The following is a 17,542-nucleotide window of genomic DNA, read 5'->3' on the forward strand; positions in this document are numbered from 1 at the left end:
AGGTAAACATGACCCTAGGCAGATGTAGCCAACCCTAGGACTACCATACCCAGAATCCCTTGGGAGACTGAAAGAGAGGGGTGGACACAAAAACATGGAAGGGACCTCTAACCCTAGCAGGAATGGAAGCCACTCCAGGAAGGGGGGGGGGGGGGGCAGTTACTCCAGCTACCAGCAGAGGGAGCTGCATTCAAGAAGCTCAATTTCCGTGGTTGTGGAATCAATAGATAATGCCTCCCAGCTGTGAGGAGGGGAGGGCGGCTCTCCTGAAAGCTCTCAGGAGTGTGGGAGAGGAGAAAGTCTGTGGGGAGCTAACTGAACCCATGGAATATGTGGAGCAGGAAAAGGACCTGCTTCCAGGACTTCCCTGCATAGAAGAGCAAGCCAGCATGGACTGGAAAATACAAAAGCCAACCTTGCCAGCACATAAAGGCAGATTTGGGAGGCCACAGGTTTTTTTTGGTTACTGTGGAGTGGGAGGTGAACTGCCAGCCCTGTTTGCTGCAGGGCGGCTGGAGTGCTACGAGAAGAAAGGTGATGTGCTCATGTTGTTTTTTTTTTTTTTTGCTGTTGAACTGAACTTTGCTTAAGTTGTTGAACTGACTTTACTTAAGTTAGTGAACTGAACTTTAATGGACCTTTTGAACTGAAGAGAGGATTGGTGGTGGATTATGTTTTGGGGAACTGGGTTTGCATTAAATTTCTTTTTGTTTGAACTGAGCCCGGCTTAAGGTGTGGTGCTGCACCAGATCCCTGCGCCCTGAACGGGGCTTCTGGTTACCTCCCCAAAATAGAAGAGGAGGACCCCTTTACAATACGCTTAGGCATAGTTCAGGTGACTAAATCTATGCACATCCGTTTACACTACTGAAAAGCTGGTGTAAATCCCTGCACATAGATTTACACGCACTGGCCCATATATTTTATAACAACATATGTAGATTTTGGAACACTCATGAAATGCCGATTTCCACTCCCCCTAAACACGCCTCTTTTTGCCTGCGCATGTTAGAATTTAGGCACAGTATTTTACAGAATGTGCTTAGCAATGTACATGTGTAAATTCTCATTTTTGCCAATTAGTGCTTGTTATTGCTTAAGAGCTATTAGCAATGCTTAACAGTGTTGAAACAATTAATCTGTGCACATAGTTATGGAATACGCCTAGATTTACACACAGAACCACACTTAACTCTAGGTGCGCTGTATAGAAGCCAGGGGTATGGCTGTTAGATGCTACCTCATGCATATAGTACTTAACTATTTCTTTAAATTGATATTGTGAATTATTAGGAAAGGGAAAGGGGGTGGGATTTGATATACTGGCTTTCTGTGATTACAGTCAAAGCAGTTTATATATTATTTTTAGGTACTTAATTTTGTACCAGGGGCGTAGCTATTATGGGGCCACGGGGCATGGACCCCGTAGATTTGACCCTGGACCCCCCTGCCATGACCCTCTCAACCCCCCTTCCCGCCGCCAACCCTCCCCCACTGACGTCGCATACCTTTGGCGGGGGACCCCAACTCCCGCCAGCCGAAGTCCTCTTCTCGGCCGCGTGGCGTTGCTTTGCTGAATAATCTGATCAAGTTTCTGTGCGTGCGTCTGATGTCCTGCATGTTGTACGTGCAGGACGCCAGACGCACAGAAACAGATTCAAACTTGATCAGATCATTCGGCAACACCGTGCGGCCGAGAAGAGGGCTTGGCAGGTGGGGGTTGGGGTCCCCCACCAGCAAAGGTGTGGGAGAGGGTTGGCGGCGGGAAGGGGAGTCAGCAATGCTGCGCGACTGAGAAGAGGACCGGCTGGCGGGGGTTGGGGCCCCCCGCCAGCAAAGGTACGCGACGGGAGAGGGTTGGCGGTGGGAAGGGGGGGTCAAGAGGATTGTGGCGGGGGGGGGGGGGGGGAAAGTTGGCGGCATGCGGGGGGAGGGGGGGATAAATTGTGCCCCCTCACCTCGGGCTATGGACCCCCTTCCCGTCAAAGTCTGGCTACGCCCCTGTTTTGTACCTGGGGCAATGGAGGGTTACCTGATTTGCCCAGGGTCACATGAAGCTGCAGTGGGAATGGAACCTGATTCCCCAGGTTCTCAGGCCACTGCACAAACCATTAGGCTACTCCTCAGCTAATTGTCATACGGACTTTTGAAGACTTTGAAAATGCCTGGTGCAAGCTTTTGAAAGGTTTTGGAGTATCATATCATCTGTATGCTGATGATATTCAGGGTTTTCCCCCCTCCCATTGAAAAATCAGTTGGAGAAGCATTTGATTGCTTGCGTCTTTCTTTCAACTATAAAAAGTTGGATGTCAGCAAATAGACTTAAATTCCATATGGCGAAGACCAAGATACTGATTTTGTCAGATGGATCTGATGTAATCAGTGGCATAGGAAGGGGGGGTGTGGGGGGCGGTCCGCCCTGGGTGCACGCCGCTGGGGGGTGTTGGCTCCGCGCTGGTGCACTGCCCTCTCTGCCCCGAAACAGGTTACTTCCTGTTCGGGACAGAGAGAGCAGTGAACCAGTGCGGAGCCGACACACCTCAGCAACGTGCAGTCGGGGCGGATCGGCCCTCCCACCCGTCCCTCGCTGCAGGTATGCGCTCCGGGGGGGAGGTATGCGCTCCGGGGGGGGGGTGCGCTCCAGCGGGAGGAGGGTGTGCTGTGATGCACCCGGGGAGGGGTGCGCAGCGGCAACCCGCCCCGGGTGTCAGCTCCCCTCGCTACGGCTCTAGATGTAATTGCTGTTTATAATTTCTAATGGCTATAAACTACATTGAGGGGATTTTATTTATATATTTTATTTATTTGTTACATTTGTATCCCACATTTCCCCATCTATTTGTAGACTCATTGTGGCTTACATGGTTACAGAAAGATGATTAAGAACTGGCAGTGTTAACAATTACAAGGCGATAGTATGATTAAAATGGAACTATTTTGGTTCGCCCACACTGGGGGAATGAGCAACTGAAGATTTGTGTTACATCCATGTTGTGTTTCAGTGGCCGGGCGTTTATATTGGTTCTGTCGGATAAGCCTTTCTAAAAAGATGAGTTTTTTTTTCAGAAGTTTAGGTGGTTGCTCATGGTTTTCAGATCTTTTGGTAGTGCGTTCCGTAGTTGTGTGCTTATGTAGGAAAAACTGGATGCGTATGTTGATTTGTACTTCAGTCCTTTAGTAGTATATAAGACCTAATTTGAATTGAATAAGTGGTGCCTTCTCTAGTATTCTTGTGCCCCCTAGGCTTCTCCTCCAAAGAAGGCATCCAGCCAGCCCCCTCCAAGAGTGTTGCCTTTTGTCTTGGAGGCCATGCAAGAACATAAACCATGCTAAGTCAGCCCAGCATCCTGTCTCTGACAGTGGCCAGTATCCAGCTGATCCCGGAAAGTAGATCAGTTTCTCATAACTCATTTCCAGGGATATATTGTGTCTTTCCCAGATGTATCTGGCTAATAATGTTTTATGGACAGGAACTTGCCCAAAGCTCTTTTAAATCCTGCTGTGTTAGTCACCTTTCCCATTTCTCTGCTAACAGATGCCACAGCTTACTTATGCCCTGCGTAACCCCCCCCCCCCAAAAAAAAAAAAAAAAAACTTTCCACAATTTGTTCTCACTCATCTGGTTGCTAGTTTCATGCAGTGTCCCTTTTGTTTTAATGTCATTTGAAAGATTAAACAACCGTCTCCTATTTAACTGATTGCGTACAGAGCAGTATGTCAACCCTACTCATGGTTTTATACCATCTCGGTCATCTTTTCCAAGCTACATAGGCCTAACCTGCTTAGCTTTTGTTCATAAGGGAAGTGTCATTTCTACATCCACCAAGTCATGGGTTCTTAATCAGTGACGTAGACACCCCCAAGAGATGCAGGAAGAGGTCAGACTGGGTGCGGAGGTCTTGAAATCTGAGGCAATTTATTGAAGCTTTCTTGACAAAGCGAAGGCAGTTGTTAAAGTAGTTATTTATATTTTAGGGCTCCTTTTACAAAGGTGCACTGAAAAATGGTCTGCACTGGTGTAGGTGCGTGTTTTGGACGTGCACAGATCCATTTTTCAGCGCACCTGTAAAAATGGCCTTTTTTGGGGGGCCGAAAATGGATGTGTGGCAAAATACAAATTGGCGTGCGTCCATTTTGGGTCTGAGACCTTACCACCACCCATTGACTTAGTGGTAATATCTCATGCGTTAACTGGGTGGGAATCGTTAACGTGCATACTACTACTACTAGCATTTATATGGCGCTACCAGACGCATGCAGTGCTGAACATTTGACACAGAGAGACAGTCCCTGCTCAAAGAGCTTACAATCTAGGTAAAACAGACAGACAAGGCATTACAGGCAAGGGAATTACAGTGTAAAGAGGAACAGGGGAGGAGGAGGGCAAATGAGTAGCGGTTAGGAGCCAAAGGCAGTAGTGAAAAGGTGAGCCTTCAGCATAGATTTGAAGACAGGTAGAGATGGAGCTAGACGTATGGGTTCGGGAAGACGGTTCCAGGCATAAGGTGCCGCAAGATAAAAGGAACAAAGTCTGGACTTAGTGGTGGAGGAGAAGGGGGACGACAAGAGAGATTTGTTCAGAGAGCGGAGTTCACAGGGAGGAATGTACACTGCCCATTACCGCCCAGTTAACGCTGTGCGTGCAAAAATAAAAAATATTTTTGAACGCGTGTATTGGACACACATAAAAATGGAATTAACATCCAGGTCACGCAGTAGCCGGGTGCTAGTTCCAAATTGACGCATGATGTGAGCGCGTAGGCACCTACGCAGCTTAGTAAAAGGACCCCACGGTGACATGTTAGCAGTTAGTACTATTAGTTGCTAACAGTGACATATATGGCTGCCTAGACGTGATTTAAGAAGGGAGTGTGAGGGTTTCATTGATTAGTTAAAGAAGTGTGAGAACCAATTATTATTATTATTATTATTTTGTTAACTGCTTAGTTATTGTCTATGATACGTGGTAAAGAGAAAGGGGATGGGAATTGATATACTGCCTTTCTGTGGTTATAATCAGAGTAGTTTACATATTATATACAGGTACTTATTTTGTACTTGGGTCAACGGAGGGTTAAGTGACTTGCCCAGAGTCGCAAAGAGCTGCATTGGGACTTGAATTGGGTTCACCTGGTTGAAAGGCCACTGCACTGATCATTAGGCTACTCCTCCACTCATATAAAAAAAAAATAAACTGAATCTTGAATCTTGAAAAGGTTAAGAACCCCTGCACTACGTCCTTTTTGAGATGGGATGCCCAGAAGTGCATACAATGCTCAAGATAGACTCACACCACAGATCTAAGCAAAGATATAATCATCTCAGCTTTGTTCTCTTTTTCGAATAATCCCTAACATGCTGTTTGACTTTCGGCAGCCATGTCACATTGGGCTTGTATTTTTTTTTTATACACAGGACTTCAGAGCCAGGACTTACTCTCCAATACCCTACTAGACCTTCTGCCACGAAAGGAACAGTTGTTTCTGTTTGGGGGCTGAGGTAACACCCGGTTCTGGAATTCTGTTTACACATGGCTGGAGTTTGTTTCATGCAACCACCCCACTAAGATACACTTGTGGTTCATGAGCCATGTAATTGTGCAAGAACGGAGGCAGGCTTCTGTAGGTGGCTAGCATTACTCTATTATTTCTTTTAATTCCATTCCTTTTCAAGGTCAGCTGGGTTAACACTGCTTTTCTTTTGGTGGTTTTGAAAAATGGACTGAAGAACACAAGTTTGTTACTAAGGCAACCAATTCCCCATTCAGGTCTGTGTTAAAGACAGGAAGGCGTGGACAGGGGAGGACGAGAGAGAGAGGAGAAAGAAGATAATGATAGAAAAGAGAAAAGGAGCAAAGATTAGCGAGAGGTAGATAATTGGGAGAAAGCCAAGAATATAGGAGAGGTGGAAAGAGCAGGAAGGAAGGAGTGGAGGATAAATGACAAAAAGGGGGAAGGAGGAGAGAGAATGAATAGTTTCTGCTGTTTGTCACAAATTAGCAGGTCAGAAGAACATGTTAGGCCTCCGGGGGGCACTACTCTACGAATGACTCGACTGTATTAGCCATTCACCATTGGGAAGATGATAATAACATCTCCTGCACTTCCGTTTCTGAGGAGCATCCCTTTCTGGAATGCATTTCTTAGGATTTAGCTCACACCTTTTTCTGTAGTAGCTCAAGGTGAGTTACACCCAGGTACACTAGGTATTTCCCTTCACCCGGAGATCTTACAATCTAAGACTCTGATATTCAGCTGGTCCTATCCAGGTGGAAGTAGCTCCTTCCTGAATAAATCCCCCTCCCCAGGTCATACCCAGATTTTCAGTGGCACTTACCCAGATAGCCAGTTCAGAGGTAGAGACTGGGTTAAAACTGGACATTTCCTGGTTAGCAGCAATATTCAGTCCGCTATCCAGATAAAGTTGAAACAGACAAAAAAAAAAGCTGTCCTAACTTTATCCATGTACTGGTCTGAATATCGCCAGTAAAGTAGAAGCATAAAAACATAGATGGCAGATAAAGACCATATGGCCTGTCCAGTCTTCCCATCCATACAAATTGCTTATCTCTACTGTACTTTCCTCGTCCATAGAGCTCCTCTGTGCCTGTCCCAAGCTTTCTTGAATTCAAACACAATCCTCGTCTCTGCCATCCCCGCTAGTTGGTTGTTCCACGCATCCACCATCCTTTCTGTAAAGAACTATTTCCTTAGATTACTTCTAAGTCTTTCCCTTTTCACCTCCATCCTATGCCCCCTCATTCCAGAGCTTCCTTTCAATTGAAAGAGACTCCGCCTCTTGTGCATTTATGCCACGGAGGTATTTACATGTCTCTATCATATCTCCCCTCTCCCATATTTCTTCCAAAGTATACATGTTGAGATCCTAAAGGGGTTCTTTCACTAAAGATTAGCTCAAGTTATCTGCAGCAGGGCCCATTTTATTCCTATGGGACCTGCTGCAGATAACTCGAGCTAAGCTTTAGTAAAAGACCCCCAAACTCTGTTATAAACTTTATACTGAAGACCACTCATCATTTTAGTAGCCGTCCTCTAGACCAACTCCTTCCAGTTTATATTCTTTTGAAGGTGCGACTTTGAGAATTGTACACAGTACTCTAAAGGGGGTCTTGCCAGAGACTTTTAGAGAGGCACTATCACTTTCTTATTCCTTAGTCCAATAAACTTATTTTCTTTGCTATGTTTAATTTAATTTCTATTGATTACCTTTAAAAGTGGACTAACATGGCTACCACACCTCTCTTTATTCCTGTTAGATATTCCTCTTCCTATGCATCTAAGAATTCTTCTGGTTTTTGCAGTGACATTTTCTACTTGATTGGCCATCAAATAACATCATCACCCCCCCCCCCCCCAAATCCCACTCTTCTTTCATGAACAGAAGTACTTCATCCCCGATATTGTTTGGCTCCCTTGGGTTTTGCAGCTGTAAATGGACGACACTGCATAATTTTTTTAGTATTCAGTCTTAGTTGACAAAATCTAGACCTTTCATCAAGCTTAACTAGATCCCTCCTCATATTACCCACACCCACTGTTAGACAGTAATATATTATTAATTAAATATATTACTGGTAATATATTACTTTTAAAAGTAATGAGTAACTGTAATGACTACTTTTGCACAAATGTGGTGAAATAACTGTGTTCTATCACATTATTCAGTAATGAGGAACATAGGGCTTCTTTTACAAAGCAGCGATACTGCTTCTATTACAGCTTAATCATAGGCCTGCTATTTAAGTGGCCTATCTTAACCTCCCAACTTAGCTGGTTTATCGCTGAATATTCGTGCTTAGCTGGCTAAGTCATGTGACATAGACGGTTAACGTTTAGATGATAAGGAGGAGTTTCTATATATGGTGCCTAAAAGAAAGTGGCACTGAAATCAGCGCCAACTAGGCGTATTCTATAATCCGTGCCTAGATTTAGGCGTTGATTAAGAATACGCTTAGTTCATATTTCAGTGCCTAAATCTAAATGCATCCATTTACACCAACAAAAACTTGGTGTAAATCCCTGCACATAGATTTAGGCTCACTGGGCCATATTCTATAACTAGGTGAGTAAATTTTAGAACACCCACGAAATGCCCATTTCCCCGTCCATAACCAAGCCCACATTAGAAGTTCAGCACACATTGTTACAGAATACGCTTAGCTAGTTGGGTGCCTAATTTCTAATCAGTGCCAATTAATGCTCATTTTTGCTTGTTAACTGCTGTTATCAGCACTCAGCTTCTTAAGCTTGTTAAGTTACATGCATTGTTTGTAGAATTCACACCGATTTTGGTGCAGGTCTCTAGGTGCACTATATATAGGTGCACCAAATTCTGAAAAAACTCCAAACTGCCCAAAACAAGGCAGCCAGACTTATTTTTGGTAAGTCGCGGTTTGAGAGCGCAACACCTCTCCGTTTAAAACTTCATTGGCTCCCTGTTATGGAACGAATAAATTTCAAAGTCCACACGATGATTCATAAGATTATCTTCGAAGAATCCCCAGCCTACATGTATAATTTGATTGACCTTCCAGCCAGGAATCGCTCTAGATCTTTTCGAACATATCTAAACTTACATCTTCCCAACTGTAAAGGAATCAACATATTATGCATCCAATTTCTCCGTTATAGGTAGCAAGCACTGGAACGCCTTACCAAGATCGATTCAAACAGTCAATAACCATTTACCCTTCCGGAAGCTGATAAAAACTTATCTCTTCAAGCAAGACTACACAAAGGACTTGACTTAAATTAAGACCCATCTGCGCATCCCGAATCTGACCTTATGACAGGACCTGAAATACGCTACCTCTTTTACCCCTTTTTGTTTTCATCCCTCGTCCAGCCATCATTATACATTCTTCCTTAATTACAACACACTATCCCTATTTACACCCTCTTCCCACTCCCTTTCTCTACCACCTTCCTCCCTTACCCATCTTCTTACCCCCTTTTTATTGTCCACCTTTTTATATACTATATTCACCTGTTTTATCCATTTTGCGTTTCTTGTAAACCTGTTATATTATGTAAGCCGCATTGAACCTGCTAATAAGTGGGAAAGAGCGGGGTATAAATGTTACAATACAATACAATATAGAATCCGGGGTTAAACACTAATATTCAGTAGAGATAATCAGCCCCATCCTTGGCCACCTTTAAATCTAGACTGAAAGCCCACCTCTTTAACATTGCTTTTGACTCGTAACCACTTGTAACCACTCGCCTCCACCTACCCTCCTCTCTTCCTTCCCGTTCACATTAATTGATTTGATTTGCTTACTTTATTTATTTTTTGTCTATTAGATTGTAAGCTCTTTGAGCAGGGACTGTCTTTCTTTTATGTTTGTGCAGCGCTGTGTATGCCTTGTAGCGCTATAGAAATGCTAAATAGTAGTAGTACTATCTCATGGCGCATATTAGCGCTTAGCTGGCTAAGCGCCATTTAACCGGTCAGGAACCTTTCCTAGCCGACTGAATATCGGGCCTTGCGTACTCAATGACTTTGCTCTTGTGACAAAAGATGGCCAAACAAAAATGAATAAAATGAACATTCCTGGAAACGACAGAAACAAACATTTTCTAGTTGCCCATTCCTAATTATTCCTAAACTACAACTGGACAGCAGTGAAATAGAGGGAAGCCTTTGCTGATTAGAATTCTGTTAGCTGCTGCATTAATGAAGCTGATTCAAGGCTGGGCTGAGTTGCAGAAGTATCTGCACTTGAAGTTTAATGGTACCTCCTTATTAAGGTCCCCAGCTTATCATGCAAAAGAAAAAAGCGTGTGCAAATTTCTCCCTATCCCCCAAGCCAAAGGACGAAACAGAGCTGTATGGATTAGGAACTCGTTATTGAAAAGAAAACAGAGGTTAGGATTAAATGGCCATTTTTCTCAATGGAGGAGGGTGAATAGTGGAGTGCTGCAGGGATCTGTACTAGGACCAGTGTTATTTAACATATTAATAAATGTTCTGGAAAATGGAATGACGAGTGAGGTGATTAAATTTGCAGATGACACCAAAACTATTCAGAGTTGTCAAATCACACGCGGATTGTGCAAAATTACTGGAAGACCTTAGGAAACTGGACGACTGGGCATCCAAATGGCAGATGAAATTTAATGTGGACAAATGCAAAGTGATACACATTGGGAAGAATAATCCAAATCATAGTTACCTGATGCTAGGGTCCACCTTAGGAATCAGCACTCAAGAAAAAGATCTAGGTGTCCTTGTAGAAAATATGCTGAAATCTGCCCAGTGTGTGGCAGTGGCCAAAAAAACAAACAGGATGCTAGGAATTATTGGGAAAGGGATGGTAAGTAAGACCAAAAATATTATAATGCCTCTGTGCGATCTCACCTCGAGTATTGCGTTCATGTCTGGTTGCTATATCTCAAAAAAGATATAATGGAATTAGAAAAGGTTCAAAGAAGCGCTAACAAAATGCTAAAGGTGATGGAACTCCTCCAATATGAGGAAAGGCTAAATAGGGCTCTTAAGCTTGGGAAAGAGATAGCTGAGGGGGGATATAATTGAGTAGTGTAGAATGGGTAGAAGTGAATTGATTTTTCACTCATTCAAAAAGTACAAAGACCAGGGGACACTCAATGAAATTACATGGAAATATTTTCTCACTCAAAGAATAGTTAAGCTCTGGAACTCGCTGTCAGAAAATGTTTTAGCAGCAATTAGTGTATCTAATTTAAAAAAAAGGTTTGGACAAGTTCCTGGAGGAAAAGTCCATAGTCTGTTATTGAGATGGACATGCAGGAAGCCACTGCTTGCCCTGGGATTGGTAGCATGGAATGTTGCTACTCCTTGGGGTTCCGGAATGTTGCTACTCTATGGGATTCTGCCAGGTACTTGTGACCTGGATTGGCCACTGTTGGAAGCAGGATTCTGGGCTGGATGGACCATTGGTCTGACCCGGTATGGCTATTCTTATGTTCTTAACTGCTGGAAGTTATGGAATTATTTATTTTTCATACACGGAGCTCTGTTATGTCCTTTTTGGGTGACTTTTGTGTGCACTTTTTCTTTTGTCTGCATTCCTTGTGGTGCATGTGCGTCTTCTTTTTTTTTTGCCTCTAGTGCATTATGTACAAAATGAGATAGTCCTGGTAATATTTTCATTGCATTGAACGGTCAGACAAATATCCATGAGCACGTGATTTTGCTTCAGATGTTTCCACCCTAAACACTGGCTCTTAGCTAAAGGGGTTCAGTGGTCGAAGGTACCTGGAAATATACAGTCCAAACTTGTCTCAGTGCTATGGTTTTACAAGAATACTGGGCTACTTCCTTGTCCTCTCTCTCTCTCTCCTGTGTTTTGTGTGTACTAAACAGAATTGATTTCAGCAAGGTCTGAGTAAAATTGGTCCCTGTCACAGAGGTTTAGTAAAAGGGTTGCATCCAGAATCTGACTTTAAGAGCTAGGTACCCGTTTCTCCTGATTCCTCCAGTGTCTTGTGCACTGAGTTTGCTGCCAAAGGTTTTCCTGGTGCATAGAACAGAAGGGATGACACTGTAATTGCTATGCTCTGAGTGACGGCTCATCTCTCTGTGGTACACAAAGGTCTTTCAATTTTCCTCTTTGCATCGTCGAGGCTGACAGTATTTGAACTTGTCAACATGCCAGTAACAGGCCCTTATAGGGATACTTGTGATGAAGAAGACCACTGAAAGGCCATAGCACTGGTGAATTTTCAGGAATTAAAACAACATATTAGTGCTGTCATTTGTTAGTGTATAAAATCACAGAAAAGGAACGTAATGAGTTCCATTATAAGTGGAACATCGGTGTATGGGGAACTAGGCCTTAGGCATCTCACGGCTAAGACAAAAGGAAGTTTTCTGTGGCAGACAAGACACATGAAAGAGGAAGGGGGTGAGAAAGTCAGGGGAAGCCTGGTCATTGCTTATACCATTTCTGCAAAAGTAGGATTAATACGAAAATGTCGTACTCCGCCTTGGGTGAATCTCTTCATAAAGGCGGTCAATAAATCTCAATAAACAAACAAACAAATAAATAAATACATAAATAAATAAATAAAATAAAGGTGTTGTCCACCTAAGAGAAGATGGGAAAAATTGGAGATCACGTAAAAAGGTCTATGCATTATGTCCTCCACTACATTAGCAAGCTTGGGATCTATTGGGTCTGTCTTTCTGCCATATCATCAATGATAGTTTTTTTGTGGGGGGTCTGTCTTCTGCTTTCTTGGCAGTCATGGGTTCTGCTGGTTCAATCTTTCTGTTGTGCTCTCAGTTATAGATTCTATTGGGCCTGCCTTTCCATGTCTTTATAATAGGTTCTGAACAATCAATTTACCTCATCAATTAAGAACATAAGAACAGCTATACTGGGTCAGATCAATGGTACATCTAGCCCAGTATCCTACTTCCAGCAGCCTCCAATCCAGGTCACAAGTACCTGGCAGAAACCCAATTAGTAGCACCACTCAATGCTACCAATCCAAGAGCAAGCAGTGGCTTCCCCCGTGTCCATCTCAATAACAGACTATGGACTTTTCCTCCAGGAACTTGTACAAACCTTTTTTTTAAATCCAGATATGCTAACTGCCATTACCACATCCTCCAGCAATGAGTTCCAGAGCTTAACTTAATTAGGTTCTGTTGGGTTTGGCTCTCAGTTCCCTCAGTGGTCATGTAATCTATTCCGTGCTAGTGTCCCTCATCTCCTGCAATTCAGTGGCTATGGAAGGGATTGTACAATCAGGCCCTTTCCACAGATCTCCTCCTTAAAGAGTTACATTGGTTGCCTGTCAGTGACAGGTTAAGTTCTAGATACCTTGTTCTTTTCAAGTGCTACCAGGAGCTTGCAGCAGTTTACCTTTAAAATATTTTAGAATTTAGAAACCAACTATGCTCTTCGTGCTTCACAACAAGAGTTGTTACTAATTCCTTCGGTATCTATGGTGAAGCTATCATCTGGAAGGAATTTATCATTCTGGGGTTATGCTCCACTGGTATGGAACAACCTACAGTTGGAGATTCAGAACAAGACTAATCTATTGTCATTTCACCAGTTATTGAAAACTTGGCTATTTATGCCAGTCTTCTTGAATTAGTTAGGTGGGGGTGGATTCTTCCATTAGTTATGCTTGGTTAATATTTTATGTATTGATGCCCTTAGCACACAATAATGACCCTTAGCATGTACTATGCATTAGTATATATGGACTTGAGTGGGGCATGAGATGAATTATGGAGGAAAGGTGATTGTTTTATTTGCTTTTTAATATAATTTATCATGTAGGTCATATATTTAATTAATTAATTAATTATGTATACTGCATATTTATTTCATTGTAAACTGCCGTGGAATAAAATGTATAGCTATATATTAAATGGAAATAAGTACATATCTCAGTAAATAAAATACAGACTTAACAATGATATCTGTTAACTAATGCCTGACCAGAATTGATTTCCCTTTTGGTTTCTTTAATGAACATCAAAAAATAATATGTAACCATGCGATACAGCATAGCACAAGCAGCCACACCTGGGTCTGATATTTCATTTTTACGTCTGTAAGCAGGGATATCACTGTCATTTTTTTAAGGCAATTGACCAGATGAACAGGGAATGTTGTCCCCTTTTAATTGTGATATTTTTCACATAAAGCAATAGCGGCATCTCATTCTCCCTTCCGCCCCCACAAACCTCTCTCTGCTGCTAATATAACATTGCAATGTATTTGCCAGCTGAGAGCCTAGAGTTTTATCTTTCTGTTGATAAACAAAAGGCAGCTATCTCATTTCCACCCGCAACTTCCCAATAAAGCGTTCTAAACAGAGTCTCAAAGGCATTTCAGTCACTCCTTCGATTAACTGCATGTGAAATTACTTCCTTCATCTTATTTAAACAGGTGCTAACTCTGAGCAATTTTTCCTCCACTCATCAAGAACTTTTGATCATTAAATAAAAAGGAATTGGCTTCTGTAATAGGATTTTCTATTTCACATTCCTTATAGCACCACTGAGGCATCCCAATGGGGTGGAAGTAAAAGGGGGAGGGGAGCTACTGAAAGAAGTTATACTTGAAACCCATTCTGTGTGAGGAGACTATATGCATGGTTTTAGCCCAGTGGTTCCCAAACTGTCTTGGGTCATGGCGCCCCTAGGCTACGCAAGTCCTCTTAAATCTTCCCTCTCCCCAGCCACTGCTGATGGTATTGAGTCCTACCTTTGCTGGTGGGGATGCCCAAGCCCTGCCAGCTGAAGAGGTCCACTGCCTGAGGCCTGAGCTCCAAATAAAATCGGTGGCATGCTTCAGCCACTGATGCCGGCATTCCCACACATGCCTTCCTCTCCCCCTTCCATCCAGCATCTGCCCTCCTCGCCCCCTTTCATCCAGCTTCTGCCCATCTTCTCTCCCCATTCCATCCAGCTTCTGCCCATCTTTTCTCCCCCTTCCATCCACCTTCTGCTCACTTTCTCTTCCCCTTCCATCCAGCTTCTGCCCACCTTCTCTACCCCCTTTCATCCACCTTCTGCTCACCTTCTCTTCCCCTTTCATCCAGCTTCTGCCCACCTGAGTAGGAAAGACTACTTGTACTGTTTCGCCTGGCAACAGTTTCTACCTCCTCTGCTCTCATGATATCTTGGGTAAGCTATGTCAGTGGTAACCCCCGAAGGACTGCTCTCATTTGAAAGGTGGCTTTCCTGTGAGTGACGGCTGTAGGCTGCAGGAATGGCATTGAACTTGATGTGCTGTCCATGGTGAGCTGGGAGCAAGGCAGCAGGGGTTATGGGTGAGCGTCTCTTCTGGAAGGACTCAGCAGTTTCTTCTTGGCTGGAAATCGCCAGTAGACAACGCAGCTAAACTCGTCACAGCATCCTGATACGGGGATAAAGTCAGCAATCCTTCCCAGTCCTGCTGTGTCTTCCTCAGGTTTGTTTTTAAGCTAAAGAATGGTCCACAGAAGGGTTGACCCAACATGGCCACAATTGAAGGAGGCACTCTGGAGTTGGGGCCCTAAGCAGCAGTAACAGCTTGGGTGGAGGCAGGAGGGAGGTGGGGAAAATATACCACATGGTACTCCTGTGAGTTTGCTGAGGCACTCTGAGGTGCTGTGGCACACAGCTTGGGAACCGCTGTTTTAGCCATTCATACTGTGACTGCAGATTTTTACAGAAAAAATGTCCTCCATTGTCTTGTTAAGGAAACCCAGGAAAAGGTTCTCTGTTGGCATTCCCTCTCCTATCAAGAGACTCTCCCTTTTTTCTATTGCAGGTGGACAAAATGGGGAGAAGAAAGAAACACTGGGCCTTCAAGACTGAGACAACAGGAGTATTAATTGATAGGTGACCTGACACGGGCCGTGTTTCGGCGTTAAACAACGCCTGCCTCAGGGGTCAGAGTTTGGAAATGGACTATGTAAAATGTATACGTGTCCAATATCTCCGTGAATGGATGTGTGAAATCTTTCAAAATCAGCTTGCCTGTCGGAACGGACAGCCGCAATATATGAAAAACTTCTGTAGTAAACTTATCTTTTGCCGCATGTCAGAAAATAAAAAATATTTTTCGGATGTGCATTGCAGACGCGCGCCAAAATTGAAATTACCACAAGGGCAATGCTGTAACCAGGCAGTAACTCCAATTTGGCGTGTATTGGGTGCCTATCCTGCTTATTTTCGAAAGAGAAGGACGCCCATCTTCCGACACAAATCGGGAGATGGGTGTCCTTCTCTCAAGGTCAGCCAAATCGGCATAATCAAAAGCTGACTTGGCCCTTCCTCAACTGCTTTCTGTTGCGGGGATGACCAAAGTTCATGGGGACATGTCGGTAGTGTACCGAAGGCGGGACGGGGACATGGTTAAGAGCTGGGCGTCCTCGGCCGATAATGGAAAAAACAATGGCGTCCCTGACGAGCATTTGGACGACTTTACTTGGTACCTTTTTTCCCACGACCAAGTCTCGAAAAGGTGCCCGAACTGACCAGATGACCATCGGAAGGAATCGGGGATAACCTCCCCTGACTCCCCCAGTGGTCACCAACTCCCTCCCACCCAAAAAAAAACAAGTTAAAAAACATTTTTGCCAGCCTCTACGCGAGCCTCAAATGTCCTACCCCAGCTCCATCGCAGCAGTGTGCAGGTCCCTGGAGCAGGTTTTAGCGGGTGCAGTGCACTTCAGGCAGGTGGACCCAGGTCCATCCCCCCCCTACCTGTTACACTTGTGGTGGTAAATGTGAGCCCTCAAAAACCCACCCGAAACCCACTGTACCCACATGTAGGTGCCCCCCTTCACCCATAAGGGCTATGGTAGTGTTGTACAGTTGTGGGGAGTGGGTTTTGGGTGGGTTTTGGGGGGCCCAGCACCGAAGGTAAGGGAGCTATACACCTGGGAGCAATATCTGAAGTCCACTGCAGTGCCACCTAGGGTGGCCGGTTGGTGTCCTGGCATGTGAGGGGGACTAGTGCACTACGAATGCTGGCTCCTCCCATAACTAAATGCCTTGGATTTGGTCTTTTTTTGAGCTGGGCGTCCTCGGTTTTCGTTGTCGCCGAAAATCAGAAATGTCCATCTCAAAAATGACCTAAGGATGACCATCTCTAAGGTCGACCTAAATGTTGGGATTTGGGCGTCCCTGACCGTATTATCGAAATGAAAGATGGACGCCCATCTTGTTTTGATAATATGAGATGCCCCGCCCCTTCGCGGTGCCGTCCTCAGAGATGGACGCCCTTATAGATGGGCGTCCCCGTTCGATTATGCCCCTCCATGTGGCTTAGTAAAAGGGCCCCATAAAGCGCTTTACTCAGTCACCCCGTCCTATTTTGCAACCTTAACTATTCCATACACACTACAATAGATTAGTGATTCCACCGCCCTCTAGAGCTAGGTGGGAATCCACCTGCGCTTCAGCTTTTTACTTTTAGTCTCCAGCACTGTGGAATTCCCTCCCCAAATCTATCAGGGTGGAAGATTCGTATACGCTTTTTTGTAAAGCTCTGAAAACCTATTTTTTTAAAAAAGCTTTTGAAATATAACATTATTTGATTAGGAACCCACTCAGGTAAGACAATGTCTCTATGCTATATAGGACAATCTTAATACCATTACAAGAATGGTCTAAGGTTTGGCAATTAAAATTCAATGCAAAGAAATGCAAAGTGATGCACTTAGGGAATAGAAATCCTCGGGAGATGTATGTGTTAGGCGGGGAGAATCTGATAGGTACGGACGGGTAGAGGGATCTTGGGGTGATAGTATCTGAGGATCTGAAGGCGATGAAACAGTGTGACAAGGCGGTGGCCATAGCTAGAAGGTTGTTAGGCTGTATAGAGAGAGGTGTGACCAGCAGAAGAAAGGAGGTGTTGATGCCCCTGTATAAGTCGTTGGTGAGGCCCCACCTAGAGTATTGTGTTCAGTTTTGGAGGCCATACCTTGTGAAGGATGTAAAAAGAATTGAAGTGGTGCAAAGAAAAGCTACGAGAATGGTAAGGGATTTGCGTTACAAGACGTATGAGGAGAGACTTGAT

General features: G+C 44.1%; 1 protein-coding gene across 1 annotated transcript in view; it reads left to right on the forward strand.

Annotated features, from left to right (window-relative positions):
* Positions 1 to 479: 479 nt before the first annotated feature.
* LRFN1 (leucine rich repeat and fibronectin type III domain containing 1) overlaps positions 480 to 17,542 on the forward strand; it is a 357,966-nt gene continuing 340,903 nt past the window's right edge. The window contains exon 1 of the mRNA XM_030218599.1: positions 480 to 534. The gene's annotated coding sequence lies outside the window, so the exon portion shown is untranslated. The remainder of the gene's footprint in view (positions 535 to 17,542) is intronic.

This window comes from Microcaecilia unicolor, chromosome 11 (assembly GCF_901765095.1).
Source record: "Microcaecilia unicolor chromosome 11, aMicUni1.1, whole genome shotgun sequence".
Classification (NCBI taxonomy): domain Eukaryota; kingdom Metazoa; phylum Chordata; class Amphibia; order Gymnophiona; family Siphonopidae; genus Microcaecilia; species Microcaecilia unicolor.